Raw genomic sequence first — 14094 nt, 5'->3', positions numbered from 1 at the left:
AAACCAACTCTTTTTAACTTCAATACCGCTAATTAAGCTCAACAAGTTGATTTTACTTTGTGCGATCCATGAAGTATGTAACTTTGAGTTCTTTATAACCTCATAGGGGGTTCAAATGGGCCGAGTCAAAATGGAATTTGTAAAATTCAACTTCATGGATATCATTGAGATCTCTCTTTTCAATCACGAGTACAAACTGCAGACGAGAGCGCAAAGCTACCTCTAATTAAAATCCGGCTCGGTTGTATTGGATCCATCTAGCTGCTACCTCTTTATCCGGAGACCAAGCTTGGTTCCTAATCAAGAACTACGTGTGAGAGCAAGTGCATCAAGCTCTCAGTTGGGAGTCCTAGTCAGCAAGCTCTCAAGATCTCTCAAGCATTTTAGAATAAAAAATTAAAAAAATAAGCCTTGAGAGGCCCTCCTACTTTTATGGAGCTCCAACAAGCTCCTAGTTAGGAGCTCTAACAATATCAAAAAAACTCCTCTTCTATTTTAATATTTTATCCATTACTTTCAATTATATTTAAACCTCTTGTATTTCATTTCTAACTGTTGGATACGACCTTCGAGGGAGCGCACATGATCTTCGAGGTAACCCACGGTTTTCGAGGGAACGCACACGGTCTTCGAAGTAACCCGTGGTCTTCGAGGTTGGGCACGAAGTTCGAGGTATCGCAAACTTTGACCGTCAACTGACTGATTCATATAAAATTCGATGGCTTCTCTCCTCAACCAATCATCTCCCAGAACAAAATGTCTAGCTCATGTAGCTCTAGCGATGATGAAATGATGAAGACGTTCTTTCTTATGGGAGAAGCTGTCGTTGAGGAAGAAGAACAAGAGAAATGTTCAACTTCAGTTCAACACAAAAGACGTATCGTACTTCATCGAAACCGACTAGAAGGCCACAATCAGTTGTTCCAAGATTATTTTGCTGACGCACTGTAGGCAATAAAAATTGCCTTTAAATTCTTATCAGAAAAGTTCAGAACAAAACTGCTAAAACCTCGCCCGAAATAGCAAAAAGGGGAAAAACACTGATAAAAAGGGGAAAACAAAGATATCTCCCAAACCGTAAGGAATTTGGCGAAACGGAGAAAGCGAACCGAAGCCTTCGGCCTAGTTCGGATGGCTCCATCTCGTCGAGATAGGTGATTTTCATATATAATTCGTCCAATTCCGACTTACGGTTTGAAAGTTACGGCCTATTCTTCGATCCATGCTCTAGAGCTCGCCTAACGGCTTGAAGCTCGCCTGCAGACCCAGGGTCGTCTGCAGTCCCCAGCTTCGCCCGCACCTACAAATCCGCCTGCAGACCCAAGTCTGCCTGCAGTCCCAAATCCGCCTGTAGTCCCCAGTCTGCCTGCAGTCCCCAGCTCTGCCTGCAGTCCTAAATCCGCCTGCAGACTCAAGTCTGCCTGCAGTCCCAAATCCGCCTGCAGACGCAGGGTCGTCTGCAGTCCCCAGCTTTGCCTGCACCTGCAAATCCGCCTGCAGACCCAAATCTGCCTGCAGTCCCCAGCTCTGCCTGCAGTCCTAAATCCTCTTGCAGACCCAAGTCTGCCTGCAGTATCAAGATCGCCTGCAGACCCAAGCTGCAGACTCGCCAGCTCACTGTCAACTGCCCACTTGGAGTATAGGAACAGTTACATCAGTGGTCAAATCCCACAAATCAAGGGAGAGGGCACAGTACCCCAAGACCGTCAAGCGACCGCTCACAGTACGAATGATTGGACAGGTGTCGAGTCGATCTGAACATTCATAAATGCAGCTCACCTCGGCTGTCTGAGTCAAGAGCCAGATCCGCCAGCACTCGGCGAGCTGTCCAAGCCCACTCGAGTACCAGGAACCCGCTTTCCCACCTCTCTCGACCTGAAGAGAGAAGACACGGTACTCCAGGCCCACCGAATAGCCGCTCACGGTACAAGTGGTCAGACAAACACCAAATTAACCTGCACCATCATAAAGGCGACTCACCTCACTTGTCCAAGCGAGAGGCGAAAGCCGCCGGCGCTCAGTGGGTTGGTCAGATCCACTCGAGTATCTAACAACCGTCGTCACACATACGAGGAGGGGCTTTCCCGCTCCTACTTGACGTGATGCCAAACACGACTCCTCGAATGACCGCTCATGGTACAGATGAACAGCATGATATCTCTGAACAATGTATGGTCACATCCCATGATTCAAGGAGTGGCCACGCCATCTCTCCTCTATTTAAGAACCTCGCCCGGCTATAGGAAAGAGCTAGGTTCACACATAGTTAATTGATTAATTTAATCAGTTAACTGAACCACTAGCTCTCGACTCCCAACGGAGTCGACGACAAGCTCTCTGCATCACTTTTGCATTGCAGCGCCACTTCCTAGTTCTGAGCCCCGATCGCCGGTGAACTAGAAGATCCGAATTCTATCGACTTGAGCTTCTACTGCATACTGAAGCTCTCCAGCAACTTTGATCGGATCGTCCAAGGGAAGTAGACTCGGCACGAGCACCGAGCGAGGCGTCCTATCGCCACCGAGGAACCCACGTTAAATAAGGAGGGCCTTCCCTCCGCTTCTGTTGTAAACATTTAATTTATTAGTTTGTAATAAGCTGTTCTTATCAATACAAACGAAGTCCCCTGTTTTCGGGAAATCAAATTTTCACCCTACAGAATATGGCGACCACAGTGGGAGAATCCGTTCATTCAGATGAATTGGTGGTGGCGCAGTCTGACGAAGTTGCTGCAGGGACTACTGTTGAGTCCCTTGTGATCAAATTCGTGGGGTACTTACAATCGTCATCTTCTCGCGGTAATACATCTCGCGATGGCTGCAGAGTCGTGCGGGTGGCCCAGCCCCAAGAGGCCGAGGCAACCAAGCCTGAGGGATCTACCCAAGCCGAGGCAAGGGGTTCTTTTCCCCCCGAACCAGCTGAGGCCGAGCCGAGATTCGAGAATGCAGGTCTAAGGCCTGCTGAATGGGTCGATGAACGATCCTCGCAGACCCCTGTGCAAGAGGAATCAACCATTCGTGTCGACGCAGACTACGCCTCCGCCGTCGACATGAACGCTCCTCGTTCAAAAAGATCTAAACAACGGCGACGAAAAGCTCTCGCTCGTCTCGAGGCACAATCCCTCATCCCCCACGACAGCCTGAATTATTATTCAGGCTTGAGAGGAATCAACCTCTTGAGCCAGGTTCCCAATTTCGGCGAACCACTCAAATCGGGCGAGCCTAGCAGTTTAGGCAAGCCCATCTCTTTGAGTCAGGTTCCCAGTTTCGGCGAACCGCTCAAATCAGGCAAGCCAAACGGTTTAGGCGAGCCTCACCTCTTGAGTCAGGTTCCCAGTTTTGGCGAACCGCTCAAATCGGACGAGCCTAGAAGTTTAGGCGAGCCCCACTCTGTGAGCAAGGTGCTCAATTTTGGCGAACCAAGGGCTCCTGGCGAGCTCTGCAATTCAAGAGGGCTTCGTCAAACAAGCAGACTTCACCAAGCTCGCCTGACGGCCCAAGTTTGCCAGAAAGGCGAAGCAACAGATCGCCAAACAGGCGCAAGCACACTGTACCAATCTCGCCTGACGGGCGAACCTCGCCAGCCTGAACCTCGCCAACACGCTCATGCTCAAATGGGGGTGGCCACCTCGTTTGCTGGCACGGGTCTGACGTCCGTCTCTGACAACGACGACGACGACGATTGTTCAGCAGTGGCAATGTCGCAGACTTCAAGCTCAGTTCAGGGCGAGCACGTAAATGTGCACATGACCGATATCCCTGATAAGATATCCAGGAGACTCGACAAGCAACAAGCAACCATCGACTCCCTAAAGGAGATGTTGGAGCAGCTCCTGAGCGAGAAGAAGAGGAAGAGAGAGAGGACTTCGCGGGCTTCGCATAAATCCTTGAAGCACAAAGAGCGGGTGCCTACTCCTTCTCACTCCTCATCCGAGTCATCTAGAGGAGCGTCATCTTCGGGCCATAACCCAAGAGACAAGAGGTTTGACGATCTCCAAAGTCAACTCGACGCCTTGAAGCTCCAGAAGCATGCGAACAAGCTGGGGGTTGTCAGACCGTATCCAATTGAATGGGATGCGGTCTCCTACCCGGCAAAGTTCGAGCCGCTGGACCTCCTACAGTTCAATGGCAAGGGTTCTCCTACCCAGCACCTCTACTACTTCCAGGCGCAAACTGGACACATAGTGGGAAACGATCCCATTATGACTCGACTGTTCATTGGTACCCTCAAGGGGGTCGCTTTTGAATGGTTTCGCAGATTGGAGCCCGGGTCCATCACCTGCTGGAAGGATATGGAAAGGCTTTTCGTGGCCAGATTCTTCGACAATGACACATAAGTATCTATGGCCACCCTGCTAACTGTGAAGCAGAGGAGGACAGAGTCCGTAAGCAACTTTGTCAAGAGATTCAGAAATCGATCGCTGCATTCCCGCGATCGAGTTTCCGAGGCCACGCTCATCGAGATGTGCCGGAACAATCTCTCCATCAGCGTTCTGTCCAATATGGGCGTTGTTGAAGCTCGTCCATGGAAAGACTTACTCCGCCAAGGAGAACAAGTCGAGAGCATGCTCAAGCATATGGGTGACGAAGACCCGCATGAGTTTCGAGGAGATGATGACCAAGATGCCTTGGTAGTGGAGGTTATTTCCTCATATCCTACGATTTCCCCTGTTAGTCCTCTTCAATAGGACGGCGGGCCCACAAAACTATCAAGTTAACTGTTACCTCTGATAGTCATTTCTCCATCAGTCTCATTTAACTTGACGATGGATCTTTTAAAACTATCAAGTTAACTATTACCTTTGATAGTCTCCTCTAAATTTCCCCCGTTAGTCCTCTTCAATAGGACGGCGGGCCCACAAAGCTATCACGTTAACAATCACCTCTGATAGTCCCCTTACACTCCGACAAGTACACGAGTATAAACTGCTTCTTCTGATCCTCCAACTGGTATAAGAGGTTAAACTATTCCCTACACTTCCACTTCTTGAGCCAGGTTCCCAGTATGGGCGAACCGCTCAAATCGGGCGAGCCTAACAGTTTAGGCGAGCCCATCTTCTTGAGCCAGGTTTCCATTTATGACGAACCGTTCAAAACAGACGAGCCTAACAGTTTAGGCGAGCCCATCTTCTTTAGCCAGGTTTCCATTTATGGCGAACCGCTCAAAATAGGCAAGTCTAACAGTTTAGGCGAGCTCATCTCTTTGAGCCAGATTCCCAGTTTCGGCGAACTGCTCAAATCAGGCGAGCCAAACGGTTTAGGCCAGCCCCACTTCTTGAGCCAGGTTTCCATTTATGGCGAACCGCTCAAAACAGGCGAGACTAGCAGTTCAGGTGGGCTACATCAAAATCCCACTTGGTCAAACATTCAGATAGTTAGGACCAAAGCCACAATCCCCCGCCAATCCTCTTCAATAGGATGGCGGGACCCGCACTGTCATGTTAACGGTCACCTCTGACGAATCAACTTACCAGTCCTCTTCAATAGGATGGTAGGTCCATAGAGTTGCTCAAATCGCAATAAACTCCCACTGTCATGTTAACACTACACCTCTGACAAAATTAACTTACAAATCCTCTTCAAAAGGATGGTAGGTCCTCAAAGTCGCTCCGATCGCGATAATTCCTATCATGTTAACGATTACCTCTGATAGTCGACACCGTCATTCCCGCAAATGACGTTGTCCGATCAGTCATCATACTCATACGTCCCTGAACGATTTGATTCTCCCAACACCGTCTTTCCCATAAAAGGCGTTGTTGTTTGATAGTGGCCTACTATGCGATGTGCTGCTATTTCAGGGTTCGTCTTTGCCCCAAGAGAAGACAAATCAGGGTTCGTCTTCATCTTTGCCCTAAGATAAGCTTCCCCCCTAGACTCCAACGGGTATACGAGTATAAACTGTTTGCTTTACTCCAACTGGTGCATGAGTCTAAAATACCCCCTTACACTCCAACTGGTGTATGAGTCTAAACTGCTCCTATCCTCTGACCAGTGCACGAGGCTAAACTGCTCCTTCACTCCAACTGGTGCATGAGTCTAAACTACTCCTACCCTCCGACTAGTATACGAGGTTAAACTGCTCCCTACTCTCTTAATCCAAACACCTCGAAAGGCTAATGATAGAGGAGAAATTTTAGCATTGAGCCTAAGAGAAACTCCTCGACAACTTACCATGCTAAGGGCAAGAGCATTGCTAGTCCAACTCAAACGGCAGTTGGTAAAGACGAATCAAGTCCGTTGATAGCTGAGGGTTTGCTCAAAATCCTAGAAGGCGATCATCAGCTGCGAGTGAAGAGATCAACTTCACCGAGCTCGTTGGAGGGCTCCTCACTCCATCTGAGCAGGGATCACTTTACAGGTCTTCATATCCAAAGTGTTCCAGACCCCATGCGGCCTGATTCAGGTCTGAAAACTTTGGAGGGGGTTTTGTAGGTAATAAAAATTGCCTTTAAATCCTTATCAGAGAAGTTCAGAACAAAACTGCTAAAACCTCGTCTGAAATAGCAAAAAGGGGAAAAACACTGATAAAAAGGGGAAAACGCAGATATCTCCCAAACCGTAAGGAATTTGGCGAAACGGAGGAAGCAAACCGAAGCCTTTAACTTGGTTCGGATGGCTCCATCTCGTCGAGATAGGCGATTTTCATATATAATTCGTCAAATTCCGACTTACGGTTTGAAAGTTACGGCCTATTCTTCGATCCATGCTCTAGAGCTCGCCTAACGGCTTGAAGCTCGCCTGCAGACCCAGGGTCATCTGTAGTCCCCAGCTTCGCCCGCACCTGCAAATCCGCCTGCATACCCAAGTCTGCCTACAGCCCCAAATCCGCCTGCAGACCCAAGTCTGCCTGCAGTCCTAAATCCGCCTGCAGACCCAAGTCTGCCTGCAGTCCCAAATCCGCCTGCAGACCCAGGGTCGTCTGCAGTCCCCAGCTTCGCCTGCACCTGCAAATATGGGAATAGTAACATCAGTGGTCAAATCCCACAAATCAAGGGAGAGGGCACAGTACCCCAAGACCGTCAAGCGGCCGCTCACAGTACGAATGATTGGGCAGGTGTCGAGTCGACCTGAACATTCATAAATGCAGCTCACCTCCGCTGTCTGAGTCAAGAGCCGGATACGCTAGCACCCGGCGAGCTGTCCAAGCCCACTCGAGTACCAGGAACCCGCTTTCCCACCTCTCTCGACCTGAAGAGAGAAGACACGGTACTCCAGGCCCGCCGAATAGCCGCTCACGGTACAAGTGGTCAGACAAACGCCAAATCAACCTGCACCCTCATAAATGCGACTCACCTCACTTGTCCAAGCGAGAGGCGAAAGCCGCCGGCGCTCAGTGGGTTGGTCAGATCCACTCGAGTATCTGACAACCGTCGTCACACATACGAGGAGGGGCTTTCCCGCTCCTACTTGACGTGATGCCAAACACGACTCCTCGAATGACCTCTCATGGTACAGATGAACAGCAGGATATCTCTGAACAATGTATGGTCACATCTCATGATTTAAGGAGCGGCCACGCCATCTCTCCTCTATTTAAGAACCTCGCCCGGCTACAGGAAAGAGGTTCACACATAGTTAATTGATTAATTTAATCAGTTAACTGAACCACTGGCTCTTGACTCCCAACGGAGTCGATGACAAGCTCTCTGCATCACTTTTGCATTGCAGCGCCACTTCCTAGTTCTGAGCCCCGATCGCCGGTGAACTAGAAGATCCGAATTCTATCGACTTGAGCTTCTACTGCGTACTGAAGCTCTCCAGCAACTTCGATCGGATCATCCAAGGGAAGCAGACTCGGCACGAGCACCGAGCGAGGCGTCCTATCGCCACCGAGGAACCCACGTTAAACAAGGAGGGCCTTCCCTCCGCTTCTGTTGTAAACATTTGATTTATTAGTTTGTAATAAGCTGTTCTTATCAATACAAACGAAATCCCCTGTTTTCGGGAAATCAAATTTTCACCCTACACGCACCAACCTATCCTCTTCATTATTTTCGTCAAAAATTCAGAATGACGCGTTCGTTATTCCTTCGACGACGCAGTCATCGAACATGACAAGTACTTCGTCCAAAAGAGGAATGGTACTGGATAGTTAGGACTATCTAGTCTTCAAAAGATTACTGCAGCTATTCGGATGCTCGCATATGGAGCATCCGCTGACTCCGTTGACGACTACGTTCGGATCGGTAAAAGTACGTCTCTTGAGAGCGTGAAGAGGTTCATTCGATCGATTATCAAACCTTTGGAGAGGAATACCTTCGTTCACCGACTAATGAAGACGTTGCACGCCTGCTCGAGGAAAGTTCACAACGAGGTTTTCCTGGTATGCTTGGGAGCATCGACTGCATGCACTGGACATGGAAGAACTGTCAGGTTTTCCTGGTATGCTTGGGAGCATCGACTGCATGCACTGGACATGGAAGAACTGTCCAACTGCCTGACAGGGTATGTATACTGGACATTTTCATGAACCTACAATTATTTTGGAGGCCATAGCTAGCAAAGATCTTTGGATATGACATGCCTTCTTTGGACTGCCGGGGTCTCACAATGACCTTAATGTTCTACATCGTTCACCGGTTTTCGCACAACTTACGGAGGGAAGAGCTTCACCGTGCAACTATACTGTCGATGGCCATGAGTATAATATGTGATACTATCTCGCCGACGGGATTTACCCAGAGTGGTCTACATTAGTGAAGACTATTACAGCACCTCGAGGAAACAAGCATAAGTACTTTGCTCAACAACAAGAAAGCACAAGAAAAGATGTTGAGCGAGCTTTTAGCGTGTTGCAAGTTCGATTTGCAATTTTTTGTGGACTAGGATGTTTCTGGCAACCTTGTGTGCTGAAAGACATCATGACAGTTTGCATCATAATGCATAACATGATCATTGAAGATGAACGAGATTGTGGTTTGGACAACAACTTAAACTTTACTGATTCAGTACCAGTCGTTGAACCTTCTCATGTGCAGACGGTGACTCTAACTGAGTTCATCCAAAATCATCATCGGATCAGGAACACGCAAACACACAAATCACTAAAAAATGATTTGATCGAGTATCTGTGGCAGCTCAAGGGATCCATCACCGAGGATTAAGTTTCTTTATGTCTAATGTAATTTCAGAAAATGAGTTCAATTTGTTGTACTACGCCAATTTCATTTTTAATAAAGTAGTTGTTTTCATTCAATGCCAAATTTTTTAACTTCAAGTACAATCATAAATCTAATACAAGATAATATTTGATAATTAGGAAGAACTAATGAGGATGCGATGCGAGTACAATATATGATAATTAGGAAGAACCCTTGGACATCCACCTCTCCAATATCTCTGCCTGACGCATTTCAAAGTATTGTCGTTGATCAGTGTTCAACTCGATGGGGGTCGCTGGCATGGAATTGTTTGGTGAGGAATCAGAGTTCGTGGTTCTTCTCGGCTGTGATCGAATCTTATTGTAAGTTTCCATTTGTTGGTTCCATTTTTGGTGATGACGCAACTCAACCCAGCAATGGTCAAACACGAATGGCTTACCATAAAGGGATTGGTATAATTCTTTTACTTCTGCAATCTACACAAGAGTTAAATTTAGAATAATCAAACATAATTAAACATATATATTCCTCTCTTCAATGCTATGTTGTTTATATAAAAACATATAAGTTAAATATTTACCTGGTTAATAATTCCCGTACCAGATCTTTGTCTTCCTTCAATCTGAGCAACGCACCCGCAGAACTTGTTGACGGACAGTTGAATCGTTGACTAACGGTGCATCATTTGGTTTGGTGTGCGGTTCGTTGGATCAGTGGAGTATTGGATAATGTAGTTGTTAGCTCTGTGCCAAAACTTATCTTTGTGTTGCCCCATACCTTGGATGGCGTCTTGCCTCGTGTTTAGTCAAGCAGACACAAGAAGCTTATCCTCGTGGACAGTCCAATTTTCGGACCGCGTGTAAGCCTTCTTCTTCTTTGTGGTCGGTGTTTCTTGGGATGATACTTGTTGTGTTGTCGATTGCGAGAACTCGATGAGGTTACCTTCTTCTACGACTTCTATATAGAACGGCGGGTATAAGGTCGATCATTCACCGGTAAGGAGTTGCGAATAATAGTTTTGGGAGGGATCCATGAGATTTGTAATTTGATAGGGAAATATAGAGTTTTTTTTATGAGAGAGTTGTGTGGAATGATTTGTGTATTGAAGATTGAGAATTTATAGATGATTTTTTATGTTGTCCATGCCAGTTTTGGTTATCCCAACGGCTAAATTTTTTACCTCAACCGTACATTTTCAACTCAACTTTTCACCTCAACGGCTCCAAATCAACTCAACTTTTCACCTCAACGGTTCCAAATCAACTCAACTTTTTCACCTCAACGGCTAAACTTTTCACCTCAATAGTTTTGGTTTGCTTCATTATTATATTCACTATTTTGATGAGTATCAGCTCAATTCTCAAACAGCACCAACCCCAAATTAAAAAAACAAGGGTATTTATTTCATCCTCTCCCTTTGACAGACCCAACCCCACCCCAATTAAAAAAACCAACGAACCCAACCCCAAATCCTCTCCCACAACCTCCGCCGATCTTTCAACTTCGGCTAACACCATCCTTTCCATCGACGGTGTCTGTCGACCCGAATGCTTCGACAACGTCGCCGGCACCGTCGTCCCGAACCTCCGCCGACCCCAACCCCAAATCCTCTCCTGCGACCTCCGCCGACCCGAACGTCACCAGAGCCCAATGCTTCGACAACGTCACCGGCACCGTCGTCGGAGGCCTCTTCGCCGCCAGAGTGGTACAAACTGGTAGGGGGCTTTTTGTAGGGGGTTTTTTGTAAATTTTTAGGAGTTGGGAGCTCCCAAGCGCTCCACAAATTTGTGGAGCGCTTGGGAGCTCCGATGGCGGCAAGATCCACGTCAGCCTTGAGAGCGGGCTTGGGAGCAGTTAGGAGGTTGCTGGAGGGTATGTTGTTGACTTCCACTGCCACGTCAGCCTTGAGAGCCCTCTTCGAGCTTGCTTCCCTTGCTCTGAGGAAACTAGCTGTCTATGCATCCAAAGCCCACTCTCGGAAGTAATTAACCCTAACCTACCAAGTCTCTCTCTCACTCCAACTTCACTCCACCAACTTCAAATCATTCCCTATATATATGTGGAATTGACACCGAAGCAATCAACCATTTCATTGTTATTATGGTTATCTTTTGTTCAAAGCATTTATTTTTTACCCAAGTAGTAGTGTATGTACTATCTATAAACCCAAACAAATTTGTATACTTGCCTTTAATTTCAAGTGGGGCATAATTCGGAGTTAAAGTAGACTGTATGTATACTTTTAGAAGGGAGAAAACCCAAAATATCCTCAACCCACTCAAAACTCCCCTCCCCTTCTTCTTATCTCTCCCTGCATCTCATTTTTTTTGTAAGAAACGATCCCCTGATTCAAAACTTAGAAGTGCAACTCCCAAATTCAAAAATAATAGGGTAATTACATATTAGTCCCTTATATCATCTTTAATTGCCAAGTAGTCCCTCAAATCTTCAATTTCCTTGCGGATTCATTCCTCTGTTAGGTATTTTGTTAATATTGTTAACTTTAGTTGGTTAAGCCTTAACCCAACATGGAAATTTGCTCAAATGACATCCGAGAGGGGAATTTTACCATTGGAATAGCTTAAAATTGGTTTTGGGGGAAGTTCTGACCGTTGAAGGAGGTCTTCGTGTGTTTGGGCATTTGCCAAAAAAAAAAAAAAAAAACACAGATCAATTAGCGAATCCAAAGAATGATAGAGAAGAACTTAGAAATTACTGTGCCTTGATGTAAACCACTGCCTTAAAAGCTATTTCGCTCTGACCGTGATGCAAATTAGCTACTTGGCAGTCACTGCCCAAGGTTAACATAAATCATGTGCACTCACAATGAGAGGAAAGGAACTCATGAGCTCAAACAGTTGCTCAAGAAATTGAATAGAAAGAAACTATAAAGTTAATTTTTGTTTGTGCATATTTCAGGCTCTAGAAAAACCAAGGATATTTATGGATATATAATCTTTTTCTCCCGGTGGTGGATCCAATCTTGCCAATTAAATCCGCACTTATGAGTGCTGATAATTAAGGTTAACGACAGACAACACTAATAGAGAAAATCAACCAACAATATTTACTACCTAAAGTAACAACTAATCACATAAAGCACAAATATTCGACACCTTCACACTCACGTAGGTGAATCCATCAAGTGTGTCTCAAATCACACCACCATAAGGCTATGGATTCATTAGGAGCAAATGCTCAACCTAAAATACATCAATCATTTGCACTAGTTCACGCCATTGGGAAATTGAGTCATCTCATGATTTCCTTTGACCTCATTGAACCCGTTGATATCAGGTTGGGTGTCCATCATGATTTCCTCAACTATAGGCTTTAAATCTACTACCCTCCACATATCAAGGATAACTTTCCTTGGCAGCCCTTTAGTGAGAGGACATGACTAAGTGTTGGGAGTATTGTGCGTGTTATGAGGATTCGCAAATTTGCTGAGAGAGAAGGCACACAAATCAACTAATAATAGCACAAACTCAAACATAAAAGTTTAACGTGGTTCGACAAATTGCCTACGTCCACGGGGCAAGAAGGGAATGTGTTTTCACTATAAAGAAAGAGAGTACAAAATAGAGATTGCAAGATCACTCAAAAGCTCACAAATAATCTCTCAAACTAAACTCTCAAATCTCGCACAAAACCCTCAAACAAATTGCTCAGAAAGAATTCTCTTTTCTGTGCTCAAAACTCTCCTTCAAACTACCCCAAAACTCAATCAATACGATTAAAAACCCTAAACAAATCATGTTTCTATTTATATTAAATAGAAATCCTAAACAGTGCAGGAAACCGAAGCATGCCAAGACTTGACTCGCGGTCGACCGCTCCAAAGCTTACGGTCGACCGGACAGAACTACAGAATCCAAAAAATTATTATAGGGTTTGGAGGCTGATCGGACCTAACCTCGCGGTCGACCGACCAGAACTCCAGAAACTACCATGTACTCGTGCACGTTTGCGGTCGACCGTGACTAACTCGGCGGTCGACCGGACAACACTCAAAATGTTCCCAGCGTCAAATTTCCTGAACTTCGTCAATGTGTTCGTTGTTTCTACAATTCTCCACATTGGTGAAGTTTTTCCAAAACTGAGTCGACATCAACCAAACCAAATGTCCCACTTGTTGCGTTCAATACGAAGTGAAACAATTCACGACAAATACCTCAATCCATAACAAGTCGGGAACCCAAATGAGAATGTGAACAAACTCCAAAACGTCAGCATAAACCCATCAAAATGGCTGCATCAAAACTGAGTGCCTACATATCCTTTTGCCAAAGGAATCAAGCCTCACGTAGTTCACCCAAATGGTCGCAAACGATCTCAATCAACTAGAAGAATTTTTAATCCTTCACCAACATCTTGATCATCAACACTAACAAATCTGCAACTGATAACACCTGCTGTAATCGAATCATGATCCTGAACATCAAGTTCCTATTCCTCAAACTCGTCATCTGTTATCACCATCAACAATATCTCCAATCTGTGTCACCCCAGCTAGAATCCCAATCAATACAGAATGATCTAAAGTATGTGGAATAGTCTCCACCTAATGTGAAGTAACATCATTCTCCACCCGCTGTGATACATCTATAATCTGTCCCAAACTCTCCACCTGCTGAGAGTCAATTGGCTTCCTCATCGAAGCCTCATCAAAAGTGACATTCCTAGACCAAACTTCCAATTGAATTTTACCTCCTATCACAGCAGTTAGCAACCCTTTAATAAGGTGACTCGAATATGTAAATGCCTCAGTCCAGAAACACTTCTGCAAACCATTGCTTGACACAAATACCGATCCTTCTACAACAAGGCACGGTTCTCCAACTTTGCCATCCCATCTAGTTACCCCAAGATTTCCTCTCCAATGAAGTGTCTCCAATTGCTTTGAGCTCGGCACGAATATAGAAACAGATCCCTCTTGTGCTTCTCACTAAAATCAGAACAGAGTACCTTCATCCGTTTGTCTTTTTTAC

This window comes from Asparagus officinalis, chromosome 4 (genome assembly GCF_001876935.1).
Source record: "Asparagus officinalis chromosome 4, Aspof.V1, whole genome shotgun sequence".
In the NCBI taxonomy this organism is placed as follows: Eukaryota; Viridiplantae; Streptophyta; class Magnoliopsida; order Asparagales; family Asparagaceae; genus Asparagus; species Asparagus officinalis.
This window is presented reverse-complemented; position numbering follows the sequence as displayed.